This window comes from Mastacembelus armatus, chromosome 12 (genome assembly GCF_900324485.2).
Source record: "Mastacembelus armatus chromosome 12, fMasArm1.2, whole genome shotgun sequence".
Lineage (NCBI taxonomy): Eukaryota > Metazoa > Chordata > Actinopteri > Synbranchiformes > Mastacembelidae > Mastacembelus > Mastacembelus armatus.
In genome coordinates, this window is record NC_046644.1 from 4,585,299 (window position 1) to 4,602,736 (window position 17,438).

Below are 17,438 nucleotides of genomic sequence, written 5' to 3' on the forward strand. Positions count from 1 at the left end.
TAAGTGTTGTATGACTGCTTAGAGGGGAGAATACATCCACAAAATGCTGTTGCAAAGTGGTAACAGCTGCTTTCTGGACTGGCAAGAAATGGCTGTCACAAAGGAGAGCAGAGGGGTTTTGGTGTTTTTTGTAACCTCCCGCCCCAGCTCATCTCCCTGTCTGACTCTGGATATTGTGTTGCATAATCCATTAGAACTAACACAATGCAGGTTACCCATGTGCGCTATGGTAAATCAGCCCAATGAGGTCCATTACAATTCTTTTAAATGGGACCTCCATTAATGGTAATGGGTGCAGAAGAATGGCTGGTGGGTATACCAGTGTACATCTTCCTGTATGCTCGGCCAATAAAATTGAGCTGTCACACACTGCAGCTTTTTGTCATATCCTATATGTCTTGGATATGAGTCACCTGGAAAACCATTTCCCAGTGGCTTTTTGATACCAGCAACTGGGTGATTTCCTTGTCTGAGTGTTGCGACTCACTCTGTATAACCTAACTCTGATCAATATAAAATTAGGAAATGTTTGCACTGCCACTGGGTGCACCACATGACCATCAACTTTGGCAAAGTGTAGAGTATCATCATGAGACTACTCGAGTGGAAAATGTTCTATGCAGGGAATTAACGGAACCAGTGGAGTTTCTTGTTTCTTTCTTGTTTCTGTCTGCACCTCCATCTCCAGTCCTTGCAGCACCACAAGTTGCAGCATAAACATCACAGGTTCAATTCAATTCAATTCAATTTTATTTGTATAGCGCCAAATTACAATACAGTCATCTCACTTTACAAAGCATTTTACAAACAACAAAAAACCCAACAAATCCCTTATGAGCAGCACTTGGTGACAGTGGAGAGGAAAAACTCCCTTTAACGGAAGAACAAACCTCCAGCAGAACCAGGCTCAGTTTGGGTGGCCATCTGCCTCGACCGGTTGGGGTGAGTGGATAGAGCAGAGAGAAAAGAACAGCAACAATAAACAACAAATAGACACTGCAGGTTGGTGGGACCAGTAACTGCACATCAGCGATATACAGCTCCAGGACCAGGGACACCCGCAGAAGGTACAGAGAGAACAGAGAGAGAGGGAGAACTTTTTTTGAAAAGAGCGCCAAATGCTAAGAATATCATTCACTTTTTACAAACTCTGAAGAAGTTATAGTTTCTTCACTGTCTCTATATGGCAAATAACAAAAACTGCGAAAATCACTAACATTATCTTTAAATCACCTGTGTGTGTTAATTGTTTCTTTGAATGGATGGTTGGTAGCTAATGATAACACTAATTTAAAAACTGCTGTGCAATTCATTCTCATCTTCATGCTCCTTTATTCTGCAACATGGTGTTGTTGCACCACAAGCTTTGAGAGCTCCACTTTGAACAACTTTTTCTGTAGTTCCAGTAATTTCTGTTTAATTCACAGTGTATATCAAGTCCCCACATAACACTAATCCCATGTGTTTACTGGCTTTATGTTAACAGGCTTCTGTAGCAAGCGTGGACATGTTGCACATCACGTCATGAGTTTTGAGTAACTGGTTGTTCATTTGTAGGGATTGCCTTCTAAGCCGATGATGTCTCAGCAGTTAAATGTTTTTACAGCTCAGGACGAAACTTTGTTTTGACTCATTGAGGTGGATTTATCTGTTTCTTCCAACAAGTCATGTTGAGTGACATCAGTTTTACTCATGCTGAAGGAAAAGTAGTTTAGATATTAGTCAAGGTGAAATATGTAATCTAAACCTACTGAAGGTGACCAAAATATGCCAGTGGAATATAGTACAGTGACTTGCTTTTACTCTGAAGGAGAAACTAGTTCATTTCCATTTTGATGTTTGCCTTAAATGATATCCTTAATGCTTCCTAACATGGAAGCTCCTGAGACTCTGATGCCGTGGTATTGTGTTGGTTTTCTCCAAATACTACAGTACCTACTACCCTTAGCTGCTGATGCATTTAACTGTAGCTGTAGGTGTAGAAGCATCAAAACTTTTAGTCATTGCAGTTGGGGACAAGAAATGGTAAATCAGTTACTGAATGTGAAACTGAACCAATTTAAACTGCTGCATGTTTTACCAGGTTTCTATAAAGTTCTTGTGGTTGGTGGTTAGCACTGTTGCCTCACAGCAAGAAGCTTCCTGGTTCGAAACCCAGCAGGGACTTTTCTGTGTGGAGTTTGGATGTTCTCCCTGTGTTTGTGTGGGTTTTCTCCAGGTACTCTGGTTTCCTCCCACAGTCCAAAAACATGTATGTCAGGTTGATTGGTGACTCTAAATTGCCCATAGGAGTGAGTGTGAGTGTGTGAGGTTGTTTGTCTCTATGTGGCCCTGTGAAGGACTGGTGACCTGTCCAGGGTGTACCCCTGCCTTTCACCCAAAGAGAGCTGGGATAGGCTCCAGCAGATCCCTGTGACCCTAAATAGGTCTAGATAATGGATGGATGAGCTAACTGGCCTCTGCCTATAGTTTCATACTGTATTTATCCTACAGACACGAGAATGGTGTTGAACTTCTCAGCTAAGGGAATAAAGAGGGAATATGTTGTAAATATTTCTATAACACACAAAATATTATTTCCATTCAGGGGCAATCATATTTTCATGACAAGTGCACCTAACCTTAGAAATCTTGCAAAAGAACTGTAGCATTTGCCCTGACAACATCACCTTCAGCTTTATTGCTCTTTATTTGGCAAAGTGTTTCCAGTTCTTGGAACACACCTGTTTAGTGTGAGATGAGGTTTTCCATCTCAGTCTGGCAGAGTCACAAGATTTCCTGTTACAAATCGTCAGGTGTGGCTGGTGGTTATTTTCCAGTATGTTGATGTCATCATAGATCACCTTTCAGCATGTTTCTTTGGTTGTCTTGGTATTGTTTGGGATAAGTGGATGTTATCAGCTTCATTTTCAATATTGTTATGGGACAGTTCTGAAAAATGTACTGGCAATTGCCTTTAATCATTTTTTCAAAAGTGTGGGGAAAGTACAGTACAATAGACTATATTTAAATAGTATGACAACACTCAGTCTTGACTGTTAACAGTTAAGACTGTTAGACTACTAACAGTACTAGTGGCAATAGAAATACAAGTCTTCATTATTTAACAAAACAGAATTTATATTCTCAGTATCAAGACCTATCCACCAATTCTTAAAATTAGACTGATCTTTACTTTTACTCAATTCTTAATATTGGGTTCTTTGCTTTTTTATTTGGGTTAACCACAACACTGAAATAAGGCCATAAAACACATACAGAACATTGGCTCACAAGACTTCTGAGAAATGTATCTCGTAGTGTAAAGTGTTTGCTTCACGATGATGTGAAAGTCATCTTGTTCACTCATTCATAGAAAACAATACACTGATTTAAATTTTCTAAGACACTTTTTGTTTAAAAAGGGCATATGCAGGAAGGTGTGTCTCACAATGAATAGTCATGTGATTTAACTGATAAGACAAAGACCTGCACAAAGACCCGCATAATGAGCCTTTCAGTCAGGAATGTGACTGAGAGGGAATTACTGCAATGGAATACAGATGCAAAAATTCGTCATCTGAGTCGCGTTTTCCTCTGAGGACAAAGTAAACTCTTCGTCGCTACTTGGACTATACGAAGCGCTTCTTCACCCATATAACGTGCCATCATCCAAAGGCACAGAAAACAAGTAAATTCTATGATGAAGCTTGGCGTTTTATATCATTTCTCGGGGGTGTGTACATAGTTACCGGGCTCACCTGAGATTATTTCCATATGAACAATCTGCTCAGGATCACATTAGCTATAATGAGGTGAGACAGGAGAAACCGTACCTTTCCTTACGTTCATACGGATTAAATAAAAAGTGATGATGTGTTTTCGACTAAAATTGTTTCATTTAAAAGAAGACATGTCAAGCTTTCGATACATATATTTCTTATATTTATGAGGCAAGTATTCACTGAGATTCAGGTTGTTTTATTTACATGTCTGTGAAGAGAAATGACAGAGACAGAGAAGACAGAGAGTGCACCCTGTCTGCTTTCTTTATTTTACAAAAGCACAGTGTTTTGTTGTTATTATGAGTGTTTACCAATAAAACTAGACCCTTTACAGATTCAAATGATATATTGCTGTCATCGGTCTTATCTATCTTCCTTATCCTTATCTTATCTATCTCAAAACTGACATAGCAATTTAAGTTTGTTTCAGTGTTATCAGAAGATGCCACAAAATGCCCCGGCGCATTCATCAACCCCTGAGGGTTAAGTTTGTTTCGCCGTTATCAGGAGAAGATGCCACAAAACGCGTCAGTGTGTTTGTTGACCCCAGAGGGTTAAAACAAAACATGGTTTCCTATCTAGAACCAGTGTTGGTTTGTCCATCTTGAGTTACAGTAGAAAGATAATGGTGCAACATGGCTGCTTCCATGAAAGGACACCCGCTCCCTGTGTAGATATTACACATTGAGTTGAAGTATGTTATCAGGAGAAGATGCCACAAAACGCACCGGCGCATTCATCGAGCCAGTAGTGTAGTGAACACATTATTTGCAGTCGTGGCCCAATGGATAGAGAGTCAGTCTTGTAACCCAAAAAGTTACAGGTTCAACTCTCAGGACCGGCAGGAATTGTCTCCACCTTCAATACCATGACGTGAGCAAGGTTCTGAACACCCAACTTCTCCCCGGGCACTGCAGCATTGGCTGCCCACTGCCTCGGGTGTGTGTGTGTTCGCTGCTGTGTGTGCACTTTGGATGGGTTAAATGCAGAGCACAAATTCTGAGTATAGGTCACCATATTTGGTCACATCACATCATTTCTTTAACGCCTGTCTAACAGACAAAAGAGTGAAGAGCTGGAAACAAATGTGGTTCGCATTTGAGTGTAATTAATAAAGGTTAAAATGAACCAGCATCTTAAATGATAACAGACAAAGGAAAATACAGACCCCTCATGGATGATGTAGGTGAAGGCAACACAGGCAGTTGCCTTTGGAGGGCATTAGTGTTATGACTTGATATTAAATGACTTGGATCAGGAAAGGGGACCAAAACCTTCATTGGGACATTCCTAAAATTACCCATGTGTTGATCTGCTGGCCTATCACAAGCCGTGCTTTTTAGCCATGCAAACGATGTGGCTCAGTCAGGGGGTTGGTCCACCACTTTGGTCAAGTCAGAAAGATCACAAGTGGGTGGGTTGTCAATAAATTTGTGGTCCCCCCAGTCTTCCTCTAGTGCTATTGTGTGTATGGATGGGAATTGATAAGATTTTAGTGATTCCAATTCCTTATCGAGTCTCACTTATAGATTAGATTCCTTATCGATTCTCTTAGAAATTTTCATTGGGTTAGGGAATAAATTATAGTAGAAGTGGGTTTGTTTGCATAATTATTTAATGTAAAAAATGGACTAACATTTTGCTTTTGATTCAAACAAAATTCAAATTCCTCTGTAGAAATGAACATTTGCGACAGAAGACAGCTTGTTGTAAGCTCCGCTTCACCACCACCTTCACTAAGCAGTGTCATCAAACATGTTACATTCGTGCAAATTAATTGCATGCTGTGTGGCTAAATGTTTATGCATGTTGGAGGTATTTCCCCCTTTTCTCGTAATGAAAGTTCCGCACGTATTGCAAGTGACCCCTGTTTCTAGTAAAACACAACCAAACCCTGGTGCTCTTCAGCCTCAACGCCATGTTTGACACATTTTGAATCAAAATATGAAGCATGCGTGTGACGGCATAACGCAAATGCGTATTGACGTCAGCGGAACCGATAAGTGGGATTGTTAAACAAGCTGAGTAACAATTCCTAGGAATGGAACTACTGGGGAACTGGTTCTCTTCTCAATTCCCATACCTAATTGTGTATTTGATAGTTTTGGTTTTTATTTAAATTTCTTTACAACTATTGAAGGAATTGCTATTAAAATGCATAGATTTTGAAATTGTTCCTTAAAAAATTAATTGATTCCTTTAACACATTTATCCTGATGTTCCCATAATTTTTCCATACTCATTTTTGACCAAACTAATGGTATTCCCATCACTGGCAGCGTCACTTTGGGTTTAGTGATAAGCATGCTAACATGTTAAATTATTATGGCCATCGTAATTATTAGCTTGTTGTGCTTGTTGCATCTATGACCATTTTAGGATGCAGAGCATTAGCATTCAGTTAAGAGTTAGCATTTATGTAGCCTATATCCAGCCTCACAGTGCTATTTGCTTGAATATGGAATCTCAGTACAACTCAATGTGTAATATCTACACAGGGAGCGGGTCTCCTTTCATGGAGGCAGCCATGTTGCACCACCTGTCAGTTTTCATCGTACAGATAAAAGCAACATATCATTTGAATCTGTAAAGGGTCTACTTTTATTTGTATACACTCATAACAACAACAAAATGCTGTGCTTTTGTAAAATAAAGAAAGCAACCAGGAGGGTGTGCTCTCTGTCTTCTCTGTCTCTGTCACCTCTCTTCACAGACACATAAGTAAAACAACCTGAATCTCGGCGAACACTTGCCTCAAAGACATGAGAAATATATGTATAGACAGCTTGAAATGTCTTATTTTAAGTGAAACAATTCAAGTTGAAAACAAATAATCTCTTTCTAATCCATATGAAAGTAAGAAGCGGTACAGTTTCTCCTGTCTCACCTGTCTAACCATGCATAAATGCTGTTTTCCTCAAAAACACAATCATGTATAAACATGCTGCTCACATATTATTGTAGCCCAGTTTGTGCTGATTACAGTGTTATGAGACTTTAGCCATTAATATGTTTAAAAGCAATTAAAAAAGCAGAAATGTCAGGGCATGTCAAAACTTGTCCAGGTCCACAAAACACTCTTAGACCCCAGAGGGTTAAAGGTGACAGCCACTCCACCCTTCCTTGCACCTGGAAACAGAGAGGTGGGGTGTGAAGGGTGCTCAGAAGGTTGTATTGTGCAATCTCACCACAAGATGTCACTAAATCTTTCACATTTTACACATTGCACCTTTAAAGATTAGCTGATAAAACTGCTTAGTCGAAGTCAAAGATTAAACCAGCAGTGTATTAACAGTATTAGATGCAAAGTGCCAAGCTGTAGGGCTGCTCGATTATGGGAAAAATCATAATCATTCAGTATTCATTATTGAAATCACGATTATTTTGCATGATTACTCATTGACTTTGTATTTGCATTTATTTAACAAAACAATGAATTCTCCTTAAATAATATAAAATATATTCAAATGTATAAATAGCGATGCAGACATAGACACCAGCAAATCTTGCACATAATATGTTTTTGTTCCACGTCCGCTTCTTCGAATCCAAACTGTTCCCAAACAGTTGAAACTGTTCAACAGTGAACAAGGACTTCTGTGGCTGCTCTCATTCCGCCATCTTCACTCGCTCATTTTTAAATGCCACCAGATACCACATATGCGACTTGTTTCGCCGACAGTATAGGCTGAGACAGTTTGGACTTCCAGAGGGGCGAAAATGCGCTTAACAATGTAGGCCAAAATAACTTGAAAATGGAATAATTATTTTTTCTTGATTACACAGTTTTTGTGATCGTTGAGACCCAAAATCAAAATCAAAATCAAAATTTGATTAATTGCACAGTCCTACCAAGGTGTCAAATATGGACTTTTGCATTAGATATTAGAGGGGTGAAGGATGGTGTCTGTTTATGAGATGCAGAGGGATATCTGGGGAAAAGAATGGTTGTCTAGGCTTAAACCTAACCATGTAATAATTACGCCTAAATCTAAACAATAAAAAAATCTAATAACAAATATAAAAAAATATAATAATAAAGAGTAAATCTGGTATTGTATTCTGGTGTGTTGAGCATTTAATGTTTTTATATTATTACAGTCTAGAGGAGCGTGAGGTCAGCTGGGGGCTCTACTGGGATCAGTGCAGTTATACAGTCTGACAGCAGCAGGAAGGAAGGACCTCCGGTAGCACTCTATCCCACAATTGTGGTCAAGCAGTCTGTTCCTGATAGAGCTGCCCAGTGCTGCCAGAATCACATGAGGTGATCAGACTGTACAACCAGCACTGCTCCCAGTGGACAAAAATCCCCACATCCCTAGTTGACCAAAGACTGCAAAAACTGTAAATATTCCATTACACAATATGCAATATTCTGTAATATAACGTGTAATATTTTTCCCATTGTTTATATTATATTTTTATTGTATGTACCTTGTAAATACCTATTTCTACAGTATTGCTGCTATTTCTTCTATTTCTATATGCTGCTGTAACATTTGGAATGTCCCCACTGCAGGACAAATAAAGACTCATCTTGTGTTATCCTATTTCATGATCACTCGAGTGGATGGATGTGATCTCTGAATTAGTGGTTACACATCTTTCCTTATAATATTGTCTTTGCAGCTCTGAATGTCATAAAACAGTGGCATCACATTCATTCTTAGATCTATGATCTCCCTTTGATAAAAGCTAGAGTAGGGCATTTCATAAATAACTTTTATGGCGTACTCTGAGGTAGTTACCCTAAAGTAACTTTCAGCAGGACTTCTAAGATACTAAGACACTTGATAAATATAGGCCCCAGTTGCCTTGTACTCACCACATCAACTTGGTGTTAAATTTTGTATGTGGTGGACGGGTAGAAATCTGTGAATATCCAGGGAAGCATAAGGACACCTTGTAATTTGCGAGGCATTCAAGGAGACTGTAGAGGAAGGTTTGAGGAGACCGAGGTGTGGTGATGACAAGGACAAGTGGCAGCTGGAAGCAGTGGCGGGCTGGCCATACAGGCATTTCAGCAATGCCCAGTAGGCTGGGGCTGCTGGGTAAAAAATGGGACGTTTGGCTGGATAAAAAAAAATTGCTGAAATCACAGAAAACTCCTGCCGCCACCTGTTAAATGTCAAAAGGTCGCCCGCTGATGATCATTATTATTTTTGAGCAGCAGCTACAGGATGACTTCCAAGCTTGTCATGATGCAGCTGCAAAGGTTTTTCAGTGGGCTAACGACCAGTTACAGTGGTGTGAAAAAGTGTTGGCCCCCTTCCTGATTTCGTTTTTTTTTTGCATGTTTGTCACACTTTAATGTTTCAGATTAAACAAACAAATTTAAATATTAGTCAAAGATAAAACAAGTAAACACATCATGCAGTTTTTAAATGAAGGTTTTTATTATTAAGGGAAAACAAAATCCAAAACTACATGGCCCTGTGTGAAAAAGTGTTTGCCCCCTAAACCTAATAACTGGTTGGGCCACCCTTAGCAGCAACAACTGCAATCAAGCGTTTGCAATAACTTGCAATGAGTCTGTTACAGCGCTGTGGAGGAATTTTGGCCCACTCATCTTTGCAGAATTGTTGTAATTCAGCCACATTGCAGGGTTTTTGAGCATGAACCGCCTTTTTAAGGTCATGCCACAGCATCTCAATTGGATTCAGGTCAGGACTTTGACTAGGCCACTCCAAAGTCTTCATTTTGTTTTTCTTCAGCCATTCAGAGGTGGACTTGCTGGTGTGTTTTGGATCATTGTCCTGATGCAGAACCCAAGTTCGCTTCAGCATGCAAAAAAAAAAAGAAATCAGGAATGGGCCCAACACTTTTCACACCACTGTAGATGAAATGGATGCAGATCTTGTTATGGAAGAGTCCCTTCCTATAAAACAGCATAGAACATAAATGCTTTGATGACAAACTGTCCATAGAAAATGCTACATCAGCTTCTGACCCAGTAAAGAAGTATTGCAACATCAACATTGTATTCTGATCTCTCACTTCTTCACTTAAGGAACTTTGACTAAGTGCCATCACGAGCTCTGGAAGAGCTGCATAAACATTTGCTGCAATCTGGTGATGGCATCACTGCAGAACAACTATGAACAGAACTGCAAAGCCTTGGAGAACAGTGGTCAACACCGAAACAATCAGTAGCAATGCTTATACAATGCAGTAGGGCAGTGGCAGTGAGTCCGAACAGTACAGGAAGACTCTGTCAAGTACATGTAACTCATGTAAAGCCTGCACTCTCTGTCGCTACAGGGTGGTTCTCAAGTTGAACCTCTTTACTGATGCCTACAAGAGCACTGGGCTTGCCTACAAGCTGCCGCTAATGCTGCCTGTGTCAAATGGTGACATCCATCCATCCATCCATCCATCCATTATCTATTCCTTAACCAGGGTCACAGAGATCTGCTGGAGCCTATCCCAGCTCTCTTTTGGATGGAAGGCGGAGTACACCCTGGACAGGTCAACATGGTGACATGTGAATCATCTTTCCCTGCTTTGCAAAGAATCAAAAGCCATCTACGAATTTCAATTACACAAAAACATCTTGAACGGTGCTCATGTTGGTGTCTGTGGAAAAAGGGCACCTAATTTCTTAGGCATGACATGTGCCTGTGTTACTGAAAATAAATTCAATTTTTTGTGGATATTATTTAGTTTTTTTTAAGCATTTTGTCTATTTTCTCAGATAAGCAACTATATTAATGAATAACGGGCCAACCTAGTAGGTGAAGGATGCCTGGGCTGGTTTTAAAACCCAGTCCACTGCTGGATTGAAGGTAAGGACAAGACAGTTCTACTGGGAACAAAATACAAGAGACAACTAGGAATAGCAAGACAACTGCTACTATAGAAGCAGAAATACAATTTGTCAGCGAGCAGTGTTCAAACACCACCTTAAGAGTCGTCTGTCTGATTAGTTTGATAGGAGTCAGGTGCATCTCATGTAATCACCACCTCAGGATTGCACACACACACACACACACACACACACAGAGGAGAAAGAGAGAGACAGTGGAATTGTGGAGGGGAAAAGAGAAGGAGAGGGGCTGGGCTGGCAGATCCCTCACAAGTGTAGGTTTTGAATAGTACAGAATCTGGTTCAGGGCAGAAACTTAACATTTTCAGCCAGTGTCCCTTATGCAGTTTAAAATTTGATTACTGGCAGGTGTAATGCACAAAAACATGGAGGAAAATTCAATTAAAAGGTTTCAATGATAGAAACATAAAAGGAAAGAAACCTTACAAACAATGTAAATAATGGGAGCAAGTCCACCAATAAACTGCTAATCTTATCTTAAAGTTTCCTATAGCTGCATAACAGCAGAATTTCAACACCTCAAATGTCTTATGTAAGTTAATGCAGAAGTGTGAGATATCAATGCGAGAGTGGAGGTTTGTTGGTTGGTTGGCTCACTGGGACACTCCCATGTGTAGCATATTTTTTGAAGTCAGTCACACCCTGAATGAACAGGTGACATAACAGCTGTGACATTCACACAAGGTGATGAAATTAGACTTGTTAAAATGCAGCTTTCAATTTATTTCCCAATTAGTTTTGAGTTTGGAATGATGAATTATGAATAATGTCTTATTCCACAAGTATATATGTTGTGTAATGTACTGTTCCAGCTCTTCCATTAGGCAACATCCTGTGTACACTGAGTAAAGTATTCAAACCTAATATGTTTTTGGCTGAACAAATCCATTAAATCCAAATACTCTAAATGTCTTGTGCATTATTTTATACAGATTGATTCCAGACCCACCTCAACCTGCTCAACCTTAAATAGTGGGGTCTCTACTCCGCTCCCTCCAGATGTCTTGTGGGGGTTTTACACCAGGGCAAAGGGTCACTTGGATAGTAAACCAATGTGGGGGTTTTATACTAGGACAAAGGGTCACTTAAATATTTACCTAATCTGTTTTCTTTGATGGAAGACAGCTGAAGATAGATACCTGAACAAACATGTGGGGTCTGTTCAAGATTAGTCCACCCCTTTCTTGTCAAACATATATAAACTTGAGTACTGTAACACAAAGTCAAAGAATGCTTACTGAAGTCTTCTCTCCATGTGGCATGAAATTAAACCTGAGATGATTCATCACACTTGTGGTTGTTTCTGAGAATTAGCAACTCTCAGACTTAAAGAAATATCTACCACAGTCTGAACTCTATCTGTAAAGGTGAGTCTGCCATTTTCACAAAATGATGTCTAAACTGCTTCTGCCTCTATCCTCACATATAAAGCACATGAGCAGTCATGTCCAGTTGTTTGTACACAATAAAGTGCAATGTGGTCCACTCTTATCAGTCAAGACTGAGACCAAGTTTTCATCAGATGAGCCTCACCTGTCTTCGCCTGTGATGTTCCTGCTTATTTATAATAAAACGTGTTAAATAAAGTTACAACAATGTATATTTATAGGACAACAAAAGATACAGATTGGATGTGTGTGTGAGAGCCTGTAGTATAACCTGTTGATGGGTGTGTTCACAGCTCCAGCACAGAGGAATGTTAGGTGTGGTTGCCAGTATTGGCCAACACAAAGCAGCTCAGCAATCAGTCTGACACCAATAGCAACCAGTGACTGTTTAACCAACAGTCAGTCCTCTCAAATCCAGCAGACTCCAACCCTCCACTGTCAGTTTTATTTCCAGTTTATCTGCAGGTGTGACACTGCATCACTGTGTGTTCAGACTGCTGAAAAATCAGTGCTTCTCCTGTCTGATCTCATGCACCATCTTTCATTGTGATTTCAGATAGATAGATTTATGCATTAAGATATTGCAGTAGACATCCAAAAATTGCTTACATCATAATACAACACTGATTCTTGGTTAAGTCCCCTCTACTTAAAAGTGTGCTTGATTATGCTTTTTTTACTGGTATGCTGAAGCTTCACTATGCAGAATGATGTATGGATGAATGAATGAATGAATGAATGAATGAAAGTGACTTATGTGGCCAAGTATGGTGACCCATACTCGGAATTTGCGCTCTGCATTTTAACCCAATTCCAAAGCGCACACACACAGCAGTGAACGCACACACACCATGAACACACACCCGGAGCAGTGGGCAGCCAGCGCTGCGGTGCCTTGCTCAAGGGTCTCACCTCAGCCGTGGTATTGAAGGTGGAAAGGTGGATGTATGTGAAAGGTGGAAAGGTGCTATCACATTCATCTGGTGAAAGGAGAACATTTCCATTTAAAGGGCTCATTATAAGATTAAGAAAATGCAACTGTTGGACTTTTCCAGTAATTACACATCGTATTATGTCATTTAGTGTGATGTGTATACCTCCATTGTACTGAGAGGGGAAGAGCTTACAGCAAAATAGAGGACAACTTGTGTCCAACCTGTTAAGTTTTGAAATTAAAAACATCTGCATATGCATAGTTATATTTTCAATAAGGTATATAATTGTAAGTAATCACACAGGACTTTTAACATAATTACATATGTTTAATGTTTTAAGCTAATTTTATTTTCAAACTACGTTATAACTTGTAAAAGATTATTTTCTTTTGGATTTCAAAATGAATTGAATGAACTGAAAGTTCACCCATCTTAACCGTTAAAAGATTTTAAAGTTTTACATTTTTAAGTAAAGACGTTTTTGATGTTCAGAAATGTCCAGTAAAATAACAAATCTTATTCAAATAAAAACAAAGATCACACAATAGATTGTTTTAAATAGGAATTCAGATTTCAGATTGAATATCACCCAAACTCAGGCAAGAGTTCGCTGGATCTGGCTTTTAAAAAGGTTTTTTTTTTCACACTTTTTTACACTTTCACTCATATACTTAATTAGAGGCAAGTTTTATTTTACAGTGAATTACTAACCGAGAAATCTGTTTTCTTTTATTTAAGTTGTACTTTGTTTTCCACTTAAATGTATAGATAGGTGGATAGATGGAGAACTTCATAGAATGAGTCAGCTTTTTCACCTCCAGCCTTGTATTAATGACATCAATGAGAAGAAAGCAGAAACCAAAATTCAAGGGCGCGAACATTCCTGAAATAGTTCACATAGTAGCCAGTTGCTGAGAGACTGGTGCACTACATCTCCAAAAATGGTGTGTGAGAAAGTTACAGGAAGGAATAACATGGGCTACTTTTTATAACTTTCTCGTTGGATTTCCGCCAGAGAATTCAACTTTCACAACCTTCCCCTATTTTTCTCGCCACGTTTCCCTCCACTCTTCCCTCCTGGAGCTAAAGCTACAAGTCTCCTAGGTGCGTCAGCGACGTCGGGCGCGTTCTCGTCGTTCAAGGCCGCGGTGTGCTGCAGGTGTAACCCTGGACCCACCCACAAAGCAAAGTCCTGTTAGCAGCAACAGAAGCTTGTCAGAAGAAGGCAGAGCGCCGAAGAGGCAGCGTGGAAGGTGAGTGGCTGATGATTTACCTGGGCACTTGTTGGGTTTTAACCTGTTTGCTTCCGGAGCTGTTGTTGACGGCTGGGGCTAGTGATAAATTCGGTCGTTCAGAAAAGTAATGTTAATTTTTCGGAAGCTTTTGTAGACTGACAGCAGCTGAACAGATAGATTACATGCTGCAAGGAAAGTTCACTCTCAGAAACGGGGGACAAGAACAAGTAGGCCTGAAATATTTCTTTAAAATTTAAATATCCATTAAGCTTGATGAAGACAGGTTAAACGCTATAAGCTACTAGCAGACAGTGCGTGTGAACCTGCCTACCATAAACATAAAATGATGATTGAAGTTATTAACACATATTTAACCACAAATTCCTGCAAATGAAAGGAATTCCAGTTGAGTTTCATGAAGTCAGCGTAAATCAGTAGTTCCTAACCTTCTGTGTAATCCCACATCACTGACTGTGGCCCTAACGTGGACAAAAGTGTATCTTAACTTCTTGCTTTATAGTATTTACCAAGAAAACAGTAGGTAAAAGTCGATGCAGTGTGTAACTTTGGGAACCAGTGGTATAACTTAGCAAATGCGTTTTAAACTGTCATGTCTGAACCTTAGTGGTAATTAAGGCATTATAAACGTTTAGAGTAATACAGATACTGTAAGTCTAAGATTCACAGCTCACTGTATTTTGCATAATAACATGATGAATACTGCCTGGTATGGTATACAGTTCATGTGGACACTCATTCTGGTGCTCCTTCTGGAGGAGGCTGTTTGTTTAGACGGTTGGTGTGGGGACATCTTAATGCTACAGGTTGCAACAGTATTTTAGACAATAGGGCTTTCAATACTGTGGTAACTTTTTCTTGTTCCTCAAAGTGGAAAATGTTGTACAAAGCTTTCTCAGAACAGCGAAGGCTGTGATAGCAGCATATTCCCATGTTTAAGGACTAACATGTTTAGCTCCCACTTATCACTGGAATGTTAGGGTGTTCATGTGCTTTTGACCATGAACATGACCACAGACTCGCTTTGGGTCACCATAAGAATGTTATGGTCTGGTGAAAACCAGATTAAAACAACAGGGGTGCCATAAAGAAGAAATAACTGTTGAAGTGCCTTGGCATTGTTACCCATTTGTATTAGTAGATTTAACCACTCACCTTTACATTATTTTTAAATTACAAGAAAGAGAAAAACCTGTGCAGGATTAAATGTGTGGCAGTTAAACATCTAGTGACAGTGAAGGTCCATTTGATATATTGTTTTCTGTGCCACATTGTACTCAAGTCAAAGGGCGAGTCTGACTGTACTGTGTACTGTGCTCCGATAAGACAACTGCAGAAAGGAGGCGTTATCTTTATTTCAGCTAGGTGAAGGGTGCTAATGTCACCAGCATCAGCTCCACAGTGTCCACGAGTAGTTAATTAATGACAACCACCATAATAATAATAATAACAATACCTGGCCAGACCACATGCTTTGTCCACTGGCCCATGTACTGTAGCACAGTTATTGCCTTCATGTGGTAATGTGGATAAAAGTTGGCCAGTTGTTCAGTGATGGTGACAGTGAGCATGCTCTGGTAAAGAGGTTGCGTAATATACAGAGACAGATTGTCAGAAAGCTACTACAGATCCCAGTAGTTTTTCTTAGAGGTTGGGTAAGACCAAACCAGAACTAAAACGTGAGCAACCTCAGTTAGGTTTATCAGGTAGCTGTAAATACAACTCCATAGGAATAATAATAATGCACTCAGCCTGTGTGGATGTGAAAGTAAGCACTACCAGCCTCACGTTATATTGTCAGCATGAGAAACAGAGCTAGCTTTATGTGTTAAATGGTTTTAAATGGAGTGAAGCTTTGTAGGTTTGTCCATGTACAGTTGTCTTGTACACTCCTGAAAAACAATGTTGTGGTGTTGTTATCTCACTTCTAAAACAAACACAGCAAACAACCATCCCTCTTTAAATGCTTTCCTAGGTTGAGGAACGCTGTAAGCCTGACTTAACATCAGCTGATGCCATCTCTGACTCTGCCTGACCTCCTGAAGTGGCTCATTACTGTCTTCCTCCTCCTCATCTTTCTGTCCATGCACCAGCTAGAGCAGCTTGTTTTCTTTCTCACTTTCTCCTTCTTTTTGTGTTGCATCTGTATATCTCTTGATTTTCACTTTCCTTCTCTTTCTCACTTACTTTCCACTTTCTCCTCTCTCACAATGTGACCTGAAGCATTACGTTTAAATTAACTTCTAATATGTTAGTTCCCTCTGGATGTTTTGTTATAGCTGTTGGTGTTTCTGTGCCACAAATTATTTTAATATATTTCTTTTTTAATTAATCTTAGATTTATATTTTTTAATTTAGTTATTTCCTTTTCTTCTTTTATTTTTTTTGTATTTTCCCAATTTCATAGTTTTTATTATTTCTAATTGTGTTTTAATACTATTGTTTTTTTGTCAGCTTTCACACTGTTCATTGTCTAATCAATCAGTTTATTTTTAAAAATGACCACTTGTACACAAAGCAGGGAGATAATATCAATGAAAAATTGTTTGTTTTTTTTTACCTTTGTATTATACATTTTTTATGGAACCTTGTTTCGGCCACTGGGATGAAAAATAAAATGACGAGATACTTTCTCAATATTCTCACTTAGCAACTCAAAATAACGAGATGCAATGCTCTGCCACACTCTCATTAGTTCCTGTAAACACTGGCTTCAGAGGTTTTACTGTAACTCTCCCTCAGCCTTTTTTCCCCCTTCTCATACTTCTTTCTCTTTCTTTCTTTCCTTTTCCATCTGTCACTCAAACATCTCATTTCTCTCTCTCTCCTCTTGCTCCACATTTCCCTTTCCCCTATTTCCCTTTGTGCCTGATCATTTTCACATATTTTCTGTTGCTTCCTTCATACCACTTTGTACACTTTGGTTATTTAAATCGCTTCTCATGTTACCGTCAAATTCAAGTATCCTTTTTCTGTTGGACAAGAAAAGTGCATGTTGGCAAAACTGAATGTAACAACAGCGGATGAGCAGTTTATATCTGTTCATCTACATCCCATTTTCTCTGTCTTTCACTTTGATATACACACACACACACACACTTTCACACTCTTTCTTCTTCTCACTTTCTTTAATGAGTTTCAAAGGGACTACATTCTTTCCCTTAACTCCAACACAGACAGTTAACCAACCAGACCAACAAGGAAACACAACTGTTCGCTTTCTGTCTCTCGCACACTCCCACTTCATTCTGGCCATATATGCCTCCTCGCTG

The 17,438-nt window shown here is 39.4% G+C and overlaps 1 protein-coding gene across 5 annotated transcripts in view; it reads left to right on the forward strand.

Moving 5' to 3' along the window:
* The first annotated feature begins 14,046 nt into the window (after window positions 1–14,046).
* Window positions 14,047–17,438, forward strand: part of LOC113124820 (cingulin-like protein 1) — a 44,663-nt gene continuing 41,271 nt past the window's right edge. For 3 of the 5 annotated variants that reach the window (XM_026297940.2, XM_026297942.2, XM_026297941.2), the window contains exon 1: window positions 14,047–14,166. The gene's annotated coding sequence lies outside the window, so the exon portion shown is untranslated. The remainder of the gene's footprint in view (window positions 14,167–17,438) is intronic. The other 2 variants (XM_026297943.2, XM_026297945.1) reach the window with 2 other exon arrangements.